Here is a 12,450-nt window from a genome sequence, read left to right on the forward strand (position 1 = left end):
ATCTAATCTTACAAGAAGATTTTGGCCAGAACCTGAAACAAGGTACTAAGTAGAACTAATTAATACAAGGCTTGTGTTCACACCTTTACTCATTGGAGTCCACAAGTATGCTAGCTTCACAAAGTAAACTTTCAAACTTCAAGGGAGTCCACACCTCCCTTAAAGCTCTTTGGGCCAGAGAGCACTATGGGAGAAAACCCATAATCCCTCTCTCTCATATCCCACAATTCCTCCCTCTTGGATAAAAGAAACAGACAGGGGCTCTCGGTCAGATTTCAGTGGAGTTACGCCAGAAGCCCTCTCTCCGCGGCAAGGCAAGAGAGAATACATTTTTTTCCACTTGGCTGGCTGGTGGCAGACGAAGAGCTTTCAGAGGATAAAGCTACGAGTGAGAGTTCAGTGGACAACCAGATTCATCTTCATCTCACACCACTGTGGTAGGTGGCTGGGCTCCTGCACGCCCCTCACTGAGACCAAGCTGGTCTGAAAGACTCTCCAGAAAGCTAGCCGAGCCCCAAGTGAAGGAGACAAGAGATTCATTCCATCTTTGTGCTGGTTGGAGGCAGAAAAAAGCAGAGGCAGAGGCTAACGGACAGAACCTTTGAATTTGGAGATATTCGGAGGGCCCTAAGCTAAACCGGCTGTGTTTTGAGAAGAACAAGAATTCCAACATTTGAACTCCTAACACTGCTGGTCATTTCTTACAAAACAATAATATTCCATAATGTTCATATACCACAATTTATTCAACCATTCTCCAATTGATGGATATCCATTCATTTTCCAGCTTCTAGCCACTACAAACAGGGCTGCCACAAACATTTTGGCACATACAGGTCCCTTTCCCTTCTTTAGTCTCTCTTTGGGATATAAGCCCAATAGAAACACTGCTGGATCAAAGGGTATGCACAGTTTGATAACTTTTTGAACATAGTTTCAAATTGCCCCCAGAATGGCTGGATGTGTTCACAATTTCACCAACAATGCAACAGGGGTTTTCCCACATCCCCTCCAACATTCCACATTGTCTTTCCCTGTCATTCTAGCCAATCTGACAGGTATGTAATGGTATCTCAGAATTGTCTTAATTTTTATTTCTCTGATTAATAATGATTTGGACATATTTTCATATGGCTATAAATAGTTTTAATTTCTTCATCTGAGAATTGTCTGTTCATATCCTTTGACCATTTATCAATTGGAGAACGGCTTGATTTCTTATAAATTAGAATCAATTTTATATATATTTAGGAAATGAGGCCTTTATCAGAACCTTTGACGGTAAAAATATTTTTCCAGTTCATTGTTTCCCTTCTAATCTTGTCTGCATTACTTTTGTTTGTACAAAAACTTTTCAATTTGATATAATCAAAATTTTCTATTTTGTAGTCAGTAGCCATTTCTAGTTCTTCTTTGGTCATAAATTCCTTCCTCTTCCATGGGTATGAGAGGTAACCTATCCTATGCTCTGCCAATTTATTTATAATCTCATTCTTTATGTCTAGAGCATGAGCGCATTTTGACTTTATTTTGGTGTACAGTGTGAGTCAATGCCTAGTTTCTGCCACACTAATTTCCAATTTTCCCAGCAATTTTTGTCAAATAATACATTCTTATCGCCAAAACTGGGGTCTTTGGGTTTGTCAAACACTAGATTATTAAAGTTTTTGGCTGTTTTGTCCTTTGAAGCTAACCTATTCCACTGCTCAACTAGTCTAATTCTTAGCCACCAGATGGTTTTATTAACCGCTGCTTTATAATATAATTTTTGATCTGGTATAGCTAGGCCACCATCATTTGATTTTTTTTTCATTAATTCCCTTGAAATTCTTTACCTTTTGTTTTTCTATTTGAACTTTGTTGTTATTTTTTTCTAGGTTATCAAAATAGTTTTTTTGGAGTCTGATTGGTATAGCGCTAAATAAATAGATTAGTTTAGGTAGTATTGTCATATTTATTATATTTGCTTGCCCAATCCAAGAGCATTTAATATGTTTTCCAGTTGGTGGTGTGGAAAGTGTTTTGTAGTTGGCTCATAAAGTTTCTGATTTTCTCTTGGCAGATAGATTCCTAAATATTTTATACAATTAGTAATTATTTTAAATGGAATTTCTCTTTGTACCTTAACTGTTGGGTTTTGTTAGTAATATATAAGAATGCTGATGACTTAAGTGGGTTTATTTTGTATCCTGCAACTTTGTTAAAGGTGTGGATTGTTTCTAATAACTTTTTAGTAGAATCTCTGGGGTTCTCTAAGTATACCATCATATCATCAGCAAAGAGTGATAATTTGGTTTCCTCATTGCCTATTCTTATTCCTTTAATCTCTTTCTCAACTCTTATTGCCAAAGCTAGCATTTCTAATACAATATTAAATAGTATTTTCCCAGAATTTACCACTCAAAAATAATCTTGATTATTGAATATGATGTGGAACATCAGAAAAGGATGTGTGTGTGTGCCTGTGTGCACACAACAGCAACACAATTATACCCAAAAAGGATATCTCAACAAACATATTTGATAAGCCAGTTATGTAAAAAAAAATTGAAGTTTGGAAAGATGTCAAAATTTGCATTCTCATGTTTAGATTACAATGACTTTTAAGAATTTTTTTGAATTCAGTATTCATGTTTAGAAGTATATGAGTATATATGTGTACATGTATATGCATGTGCATTGTAAGTATGTGAACAGAAACTTTGACTACCCACAAATTTCAGGAGAGAGAGGAAAAGAAAAAGACAAAGCAAGTCAGAGGAGAGAAATCGTGCAGGAGAGAGAAAAAGAGAGAAAACAAGAAAGGAAAAGAGAATGATTCATTTTCATCAAAAGGGTAGAAAAAATTATGAACATGAAATGTTTGAGTGGAAAAAACAAAGTTTTTATTGGCACCTATTTGCAGCTTGACTTCCATAGTAGCAAGGTCCTAACAGAGAAGTAAGGGTCTATCAGAGAAATACTCGAGCAGAGAAATCCTGATAGAGAGTTAAAGAGGAAAAGGAGGAGGAGGAGAAGGGGAGGCGATAGAGGAGGAGGGAAGAGGAAGAAGAGAAAGCAAAGGAGGAGGAGGAAAAGTGGACTTGATATCACCTTTCAAGAAATTATCCAGTCCAATTGCTCTGATATTCTTGAAACTCAGAGTAAAAGAAACTTTGAAAGAATCCACCAATCACCTCCTGAAGGAGATTCCCAAATGAAAACTCCAGAAATATGATAGCCAAATGTAAGAACTCTTGGGTCAAGAAGAAAATATTTCTAGTAGTCAGAAAGAAACAATCCAAAAATCATGGAACCACAGATATGAAAACACAAGATTTAGCACATTTTTCATTAGAGAAATAGAGGAGTTGAAATTTGATACTGTAAAGAGAAAAGTTGCTATGGTCACAACCAAGAATCATCTACAGATCAAAACTCTGTGAAATCATTCAGGGATAAAAATGGATATTTGATGGAATAGAAGATTTTCAAGCATTCTTGATAAAAAGACAAGAGCTAAATAGAATATTTGACTTTCAAATAGAAGATTGCAGAGAAGCCTAAATAAGTACACAGAAAAGGGAAATAATAGGGACTTAATAAGGTTAAATTATTTAGCTTTTATATGGGAAGATGATAGTTGTAATACATAATAATAATAATACACATGTATACATATACATATATTCATATATGTATAAAGAGATGTACAATAATAAATTTCTTTAATAAAGGCCTCATTTCTCCAAAAAATTAAGAACGGAGTCAAATTTATAAAAATAAGAAACTGAAAACTGAGCAGATGTCCATCAATTGGGAAATCACTAAATAAATTTGTGGTATATGATTATGATGGAATATTGTTGTCCTATAAGAAATGATAAGCAAGATGCTCTCAAAAACATATGGAAAGACTTTCATGAGTTGATATACTTGAGTGTTTTTTTTTTTTTTGGTGGGGGGAGGGGGAATCTGTTTTCTTTTACATCTTAACTAATATGCAAATATTTTGTGTGACTACATATGTATAACCTATATTGAATTGCATACATTTGCAAAGGTAAAAAGAGAAGACAATCTGGAACTCAAAGTTTTAGAAGTATATTTTTCTCCCTCATTTTACTATCAGAATTTGACATTTTTTGGATATCACTAAAGTGTAAAAGGATACTTAAAAACCCCATGTAATAAAATTATTTTAATAGAAATAGTGGAAAAATAAAGAAATAAAAGAAGTTGGTGCTATTCTATTTTATGCAAAAGAAGCATCTTTGAAAACATGAGATTTCAGTCTCTTGTCAACTTAGACTCATGAGCAAATTTTTTAAAATTCCAGTTGAGTTACTTGTTACTTATTTTATTTCCTTCAGGCTCTTTCTCTCTTTACTTTGTTAGTTCTTTTTTTTTTTTAGCAATATATTAAGTCAGAGATAATAATTACCCTTAGTAAACAAAATACATCTTTGTAGTCAATACTAACATGAAAGTAGAACTTTAACTTTTGACATTGTGCACTACATAGATAGATTTCTATTATTATGATGTAGTGACATCCCCACTGAGTATGACTAATTAAATCATAGTAGGAATTCCAACTAGTCTCTGCACACAAGAGTGATCAGGATAATTTGGTCCCATACATCTGGTCTCCTTTGTGTCCTTCATGCTTTCATTTTTAAAACACTGCTATATCACATAAGGCAAACTACTTTATATGCTACATAGAGATATAAAAAGTGTTTTTTTTTTTTTTTCTTGAGGGAGAGAGATAAACATGTTCACTAATATCATTTGATTTTATATGTGCTTCTTTACCTAAACAATTTCATGTTATTAAGTATGAAATTTTATGGGATTATTATAGAATGTTCTTATATTTTAATAGACATACAACTTCACTGACAATACAAGACAAATTTGGGGGACTTAATTCATTTGGCAAGGTGAAGGAGTTTTTGCTATTATATTTAAATATATAACTAATCTTCATTCTAAATCCATTGCAGCAAGCAAAATGGAAACATTATTTTCAATGATTTTTAACCTGTGAACCATCCAGAAAAGAACATTAGTAGTATGTGAGCAGTGTATGAGAAAAGTAGAAGTAATTTAAGTTTGAGAAAACATTTATTTGGGTTTAATAATCTTATCCATGTACCTGTTTGCTGCCTTCATTGAAAATATATGTTTACTTTTGTAAGATATTAGGCATACGTTAATTGACAGTGAAAGAGCATTATAGGTTACAAAGAGCAGACTCAAAATGAGGAAAATATTTGTTCAAATCCTATCTGTGACACATAGAATTTGATTCAGGGAAAGTCAACAAAATAATCAATATACTAGACAATTCTTTAGATTTATACTTGCATACATGTTTTTAATAAAATATTGTAATGGGCTGAGGCTCGAGTTGATGCACTGAGGTACCAAGCATGTGAGGCTAAAGAGTAATTGGACCATACTCTATTAATATATATGCTTGGAGAAAGAATGGCCCCTGCCCACTCTTTGTGCAAGTTCTGATGTGTTGTATAGGAAATGACGATTTTGGTGGGTGGAGGCAGGGGAGTGGAAAGGGAAGTGGAGGGAGAGACTGCTGGCTGGCTCTTGACACAGTTTCTCACACTGCTATAGCAAAGGCCCTTCACCTCAGATCCCCCTCTGCTAGCTGGCTTCCTGTCGCAACTGCCCATATTGCTATTACAATCCTTCTTCACCTCTACTGAGAATTCTCTCCACTGAGAATAAAGATTGAAGATTTTTCCCTTAACCTGAATTCCTGACACCGACTGATTTTAAATACGCCATCATCACACTTGGCGCCCAAGCATGGGAACCAAGGACCCAACTTTCACTGAAGAAGTCTCCAATGACCAGGAACTTAAGTGAGTATAATAGACTAAACTAGTAACCTTTTTTGGCTGAAATGAGACAGATCCTAACTAAAGATTCTCCATCCCCCACTACAATCCCTCCATCCCCCACCACAACCCCTCCATCCCCCACCCAAACCCCTCCACCCCCACCCCCACCCAGGAGTGCCGCTATAGAAAGCCTGCTTAGGCTGATAGAAGATCAAGGGCTACTTATAACTTGGGAACAGACAGCTAGACTTCTTGGTACATTAAAACGTATCTCCCTTTGGTTCTTAGAGGAAGAGCAAATCTCTCCAGATAATTGGACATTGATTGGTCAACAGCTCTCGGCATATTACAATGAAAATGGTCCTCATTCAATTTCCATCTAGGCATTCTATTTATACAATATAATACAGTTGGCCTTAAGATACCTTATAAATTATAGAAGAAAAGGAAAAAAAAAAACTCTAGGAATAGCCAAATGGGGAAGCCTGAGATAAAGGAGGAAGACAAAGAACAGATTAATGACCATATCCCTACAGGGCATGGAGACTTAAGTGAGGCTCAAGGGTGGGGTGAATCTGAGGCAGCTTCAGCCCCACCTAAGGAGCAGGTAATTGACTCCTCTCCATCAACTCCACCCTCCGGGATGGAGGGAGGAGGAATAGTGGGGGTGGAGGGTGGGGGGCAGTGACAGCACCAGCACCTCCCCACTAGCATCCAGCCGCTCCTATGACTAGATTGCAAAAGGGACTAATTAAGGCCAAAACGGAAGGGAGAAATGTATTGGGATTTCAACACCACATTTTTCCTGTAATTCAATAGTTTAATTCTTCAGGTCAAGAAAGTAGAAGATATGGTCCTTTTGATATAGAAATCCTCAAAGACCTAAAAAAAGCTTGCACTCTTTATGGGGCTACATCAGCTTATGTTAAGATGAATTTGGCTTTTGAAATCTTGACCCCTAATGACTGGAAATCTATAGCAAGGATATGTCTAGAACCTGGACAAAACTACTTGTGGCTTTCTGAATATAGGGAGCTCTGTAGGATACAAGCCCAACAAAATATTCAAAGTGGAGTTCATGCTGCAATCACTTGTGACCTACTAACAGGTGTAGGTCCCTATGCAGACATCCCAGTACAGATTAATTATTCTCTAGCAGCATAGGAGCAAATTGCTGCTAATGCTATCAAAGCGTGGGCTTCTCTCCACAATAAAGATGACAAGGGTGGGGCCTTCACAAAAATAACACAAGGGCCAAATGAACCCTTTGCTGACTTTGTGGGACATTTGCAGACAGCTATCACAAGAACAAATGGGGAAAATGTAATAACAGACATTTTGATAAGGTAACATGCTAAGGAAAATGCTAATGAGGTTTGCAGAAGAATTATACTAGGACTGCACAAGGATGCTCCTTTAAAGGAGCTCATAAGACGCTGTGCCACAGTGGGCACAAATGCTTTTTATAGCCAGGTTATGATGCAGACTTCCCAAGATCCCAACATGGGAAGACAGAGTCCCTCCTGGCAAGGGACTTCCAGAGAGAATCATAGATGCTTTCAGTGTGGAAAAGTAGGGCATCTGAAAGCTCAATGCTGGTATAGAGACAGAATGAGAAAATAGGGTGGGAGAACAAGACCCAATGCCCCATGTCCAAAATGCAACAGAGGCTTCCATTGGGCCTCAGAATATAGACAGATTCAGGGAAACAGGATGAGGGGCCCAGCCCCAGGGCCCAAGGCAAAAAAAAAACAAAACAAAACACTTGGGGTATGATGGCAGCCAATGGTGCACCCAAAGAGTGCCTAGAAGTCCAGTACCCAGATATGAAATCATGCCAGAAAGCCACATGATGGGAGAAGGGGATTATACAATCAACCAGCCAGGAAGTAACCTGATGGGAGAAAGGAATTACAGTTGGGGAGAATAGAGCTGTATGCAGTTGGGACAAGTGAGATACCTCATGGAAAGGTGAAATCTGTTCCTCTCCAGCCTATGGATCCCTTGCCTCCAGGCACAGTAGACTTGACCATTTCACCTCCTCTTTGTACCTACAAAACAGTGTCCATCCACACACTGATGTGGGAAACTGGGCAATGTGTAGATAATATCCCAGTCACTAATACATGTAGACAATGTGTGACATCACCCAGGAGAAGTAGTAGCATCAGGTTTACTCATACAGAATCCTAATAAGCAACCTGGTGATAGTTGCCCAGATTCTGACTCCGGACCACAAAATCCAGGAATATACTGGACAACAGTTGTAACAGCTGACTGACCTATGCTTAAAATCTATATAAATGGCCTACCATTAGATGGATTGGTAGACACAGGTGCAGATTGTACAGTCATTAGAGGTGCCAATTGGCCCAGTCACTGGCCAAAGATTAAAGCAGACACCTACATGCCTGGAGTAGGAGGATCAATAGCAGCTGAAGTTAGTGCTCCCCCTATGAGATGGACTTTTGAAGGCAAAACAGGAGCTTTTAGTCCTTTTATAATTGAAAAAGTACCCATCAATCTGTGGGGAAGAGACATTTTACAGCAATTAGGGTTAAAAATGAGTACTTCGGTTTTAAGCAGGGCTGCTGTTGAAGGACCGCCAACACTTTCACCTGTTACTATCCAATGGAAAACTGATACACTAGTGTGGATAGAACAGTGACCCTTAGGTAGCGATAAAATTCAGGCCTTATTAAATACAGTACAGGAGCAGCTTGAACAAGGGCACTTACAGCCTTCTCTAAGTCCTAGGAATTCCCCAGGGTTCATTGTAAAAAAGAAATCTGAAAAATGGAGGATGCTCACTGATTTAAGAAAAGTGAATAAACAGATGGAAATTATGGGAACTCTTCAGCCTGGACTTCCATCTCCTACTCAGCTTCCTAGAGAATGGCCTCTTTGGGTTATAGACATCAAGGATTGTTTCTATTCCATTCCTCTGGATAAGGAGGATATGAAAAGATTTGCCTTTTCAGTGACCAGCTTTAACTTAGCTGAGCCTTATAAAAGATATGAATGGACAGTCATCACTAATAGCCTCTGAATTATTACTATGTGCTTGTGTAATATCTCCCATGCTTATGTGTTTGTGCATACCTATTTCTAATAGGACCCTTCAGCCCAGAGACCCACTAGCAACCCCCATTTCCCTTTGGTGCTTTTCATCTCCCTTCCTGAGATGTCAGGGAGGGCGTGATTATCTCCTTTTTAGTGCTTTCACCTCCCTTCCTGAGAAGTCAGGGGGGTCATGATCACCTCCTTTTCAGTGCTTTCACCTCCTTTCCTGATAAGTCAGGGAGGGTGTGATCAACTCCCCTTGGGGGCTCTGACTTCCCTGAGGAGTCAGGGATGGCATGCCCACCTGTGTTCTAAAACAAAAGAAAGCTGGAGATGTAATGGGCTGAGGCTTGAGTTGATTCACTGAGGTCCCAAATACGTGAGGCTAAATAGTAATTAGACCATACTCCATTAATATATATACTTGGAGAAATAATGGCCCTCACCCACTCTTTGTGCAAGTCCTGATGTGTTGTATAGGAAATGACGATTTTGGTGAGTGGAGGTAGGGGAGTGGAAAGGGAAGCGGAAAGGGAGACTGCTGGCTGGCGTCTTGACACAGCTGCTTGTACTGCTATCGTGAAGGCCCTTCATCTCAGATCCCCCTCTGCTAGCTGGCTTCCTGTCACAGCTGCCCATATTGCTATCGCAATCCTTCTTCACTTCTACTGAGAATTCTCTCTACTGAGAATAAAGATTGAAGATTTTTCCCTTAACCTGAATTCCTGACTCCGGCTGATTTTAAATATGTGGTCATCACAAAATATGTCTCTGTAAGGGGAAAAATTTAAATAAGAGTTCCTTAACTAAGGAAATAACCTGTCTTGATGAAAAATCAAAAGCAATTTAAACAAATACTGCTATTTTTGTGAAACATGATTCCCGTATGTATAGTCTTTTTAGTTGAAGCTATATTTTATTAAAATATAGAAAAGAGAAAAAAAAAGATAAAAAAGAAAGATAGGAAAAGGAAGGAAGGAAGGAAGGAAGGAAGGAAGGAAGGAAGGAAGGAAGAAAGGAAGGAAGGAAGGAAGGAAGGAAGGAAGGAAGGAAGAAGGGAAAGAAGGAAAGAAGGAAGGAAGGAAGGAAAGAAGAAGGGAAGGAGGGAAGGAAGGAAAGAAGGAGGGGAGTAGGAAGGAAGGTTTTATTGAGTCAAGGTTAGATTCACCTGGCTGGAGAAGGTATTCACTGAGCAATTGACTGACAGCTTGAAAAGACCTATGAGTAATTGGAAAGCTCTTTCTTGGGGTTGACAATGGGTGCAGGCACATGAATATTTTGTACTCTAACTGCTCTTCATAATCAATCAGTAATTGACCCCATCAAGAACAAACTGCACAAGCTCCACTTCTGATTTTCCTAGCTGATCCAAGTTAGAAATGTCAAAAGTGTTGCCTGTGGCTGCTGTCAACGCTACCATTTCCTGGTTTTTGTTGCCTTAGGTTTTCTAATTTGCTTAACAGGGGTAGTTTGGCACGCATGCCTGTTGGAAGTCCAGTTTCCAAATTAGAAGGACAAGTCAGAATGTGACCCAAACTGCATTTCACAAGAACTTCCAGCCACATTCTTGGCTTATATCTCCTTCAACCCTCACAGAATCTTTCCAACATTTTTTCCCCCCATGTTGCCAATCTTTTCCTTTGAAATGACCTGTGTAGGATCCTTCTCATTCACCCAGATCAAGGATCTTTTTTCATTGTTCTGTCAGATTTCTGGCCAGTCTGGGGCCATTCCTGCTCATGTCAGATCAGGAGATACAGGCTTTTCAAATAGAAAGTGGTCATCAATAAATTGTTCAGCCTCTTTCATCTCACTGAGTTGAGAATATAGTCCAACCACATTACCCCAAACCTCTCAGGGCATCCTCTACAGACAGTTCCACCTCCTGTCGCTCAGCTCTTTTACATGCAGGGTATAGACTGCGTCTTCAATGCTTAGACCAGTTTGGACTTTTGGAGTAAGATCTACCTCTCATCAAAGTGACCAGCTCGAATCTTGCTGGCATTTGTGATATGCTTCTTTGCTCAGAGATCATAGACATTATGTCTTTCTTGGATCATCCAGTCAAAAAACTCAGCAAATACCTCATAGATCTCTTCATCTCCCACTATTATGTCCACAGTCCTAATGAAAGGGTGATTGTAATTGTCCACATCTGTCTGGATACACTGGTCTTTGTCTGTTCTGTGGGCATAGTCTTGTTGCAGAGTCAGGCACAAAAAGCTGGAGTCAGATGACTAGCCATACAGTTGTTATTTTTGAAAGTCAGGGTACTTTATAGTAGGTGGGTACAGCTTGCTGGCAGCTCATAGCGGATCATAGTAAAGCTGGTACCCAGCAGTTAAGGACCCCGTGCCAGTCACAGCAAGAAACCTTGAGTCCTGAGCAGGCAAAGTTAACAGGAGAACTATTTAGTAATGGTTTCAGGGTCGGTACTTGATGTACTACCTAGAGCTGAGCCCAAAGTGAACTAGAGGTCAAAAGCTAGATCCAGAGCTGGAAAGGGACCCAGGCTGGACCAGAACCCATGCTGTAGGTTCAGAAGCAGAAGACGAAGTGATTTGAAATCGAGTGGAAATTAGAGCCAAAAGAAAGCCTGACTCCAGAGCTGATCAAATGGCTAAAGTCTGGTTACTTTCTGTGGAACACTGATTGAAGATGGTTTGCAAGAGTATTCTCTTCCTTTCTCTGCTCTTTCTTTTCCACAATCTCTGCAGTGGTAGTGAAAACTTACCTATTTCTCATTACTTATGTCTAGAAATCACCTTTAATACAACCATTTAGTAATCCACCTCTTTGAAATCGTTCAGTAAGCATTATCTCCCATTCATGATTCTAGTAGCATTGCTTACTGACTCCTTTTATGCTCACTTTTCTTCAACAACGATTTTAATGCCTAATTCACAGTTAAAACTTCATCATATATGTGGATCATTCCCTCAGACACCTCACTTCTGAGTCCCTCAACTTTAACTCATTTCTATCATATGAACCTCATAGCAGCAATTTGTTTTACATCTCCCTAATCAATTCACCACCCAACATATAACAGTGGGTTTTTCAAACTTTTTCTTTTACTTCAAAGTTTTCAGGGTTTGCCATGTTGCCCCATCTAGACTGAGAAGAACAATCCATATTCCCTTTAAATATGATGTTATTTGCTAAAAAGCTCTCTTTTCAAATTAAAATATATAATTGGCTTCTCTCATTATATTTTCTTGCATTTCTGATCCACATGAAAATGGTTTTTCTTCTCATTGACTCAAAGCCCTTTATATGCACAAGTTATTCAATTCAGTCTTGTCTTTTGCAGCAGATTGCCATTTCTGTAATAATTTACTTGTAATTAATTTTCCACGTCTCCTGATTTGTTGGTTACTTTCCCACTGACTATTCTTCTATCTCCTCCATCTTCAAAAACCCCTCAACTGATCCACCTTTTATTATCCTACATTTCTTTTCATTTTCATGGCTAAAATCCTTCTTAATATTGAATACAATGCATGTCAAAATGTCTTTCTATTTCTTTTTCTGCATT

The 12,450-nt window shown here is 38.5% G+C and overlaps 1 pseudogene; it reads right to left on the reverse strand.

The window, feature by feature from the left end:
- The window catches only part of LOC127557067 (creatine kinase U-type, mitochondrial-like), a 31,943-nt pseudogene extending 21,222 nt beyond the window's left edge, over positions 1–10,721 (reverse strand).
- Between the last annotated feature and the right edge of the window lie 1,729 nt (positions 10,722–12,450).

The sequence above is a fragment of the Antechinus flavipes genome, chromosome 3, assembly GCF_016432865.1.
Source record: "Antechinus flavipes isolate AdamAnt ecotype Samford, QLD, Australia chromosome 3, AdamAnt_v2, whole genome shotgun sequence".
NCBI classification, from domain to species: Eukaryota; Metazoa; Chordata; class Mammalia; order Dasyuromorphia; family Dasyuridae; genus Antechinus; species Antechinus flavipes.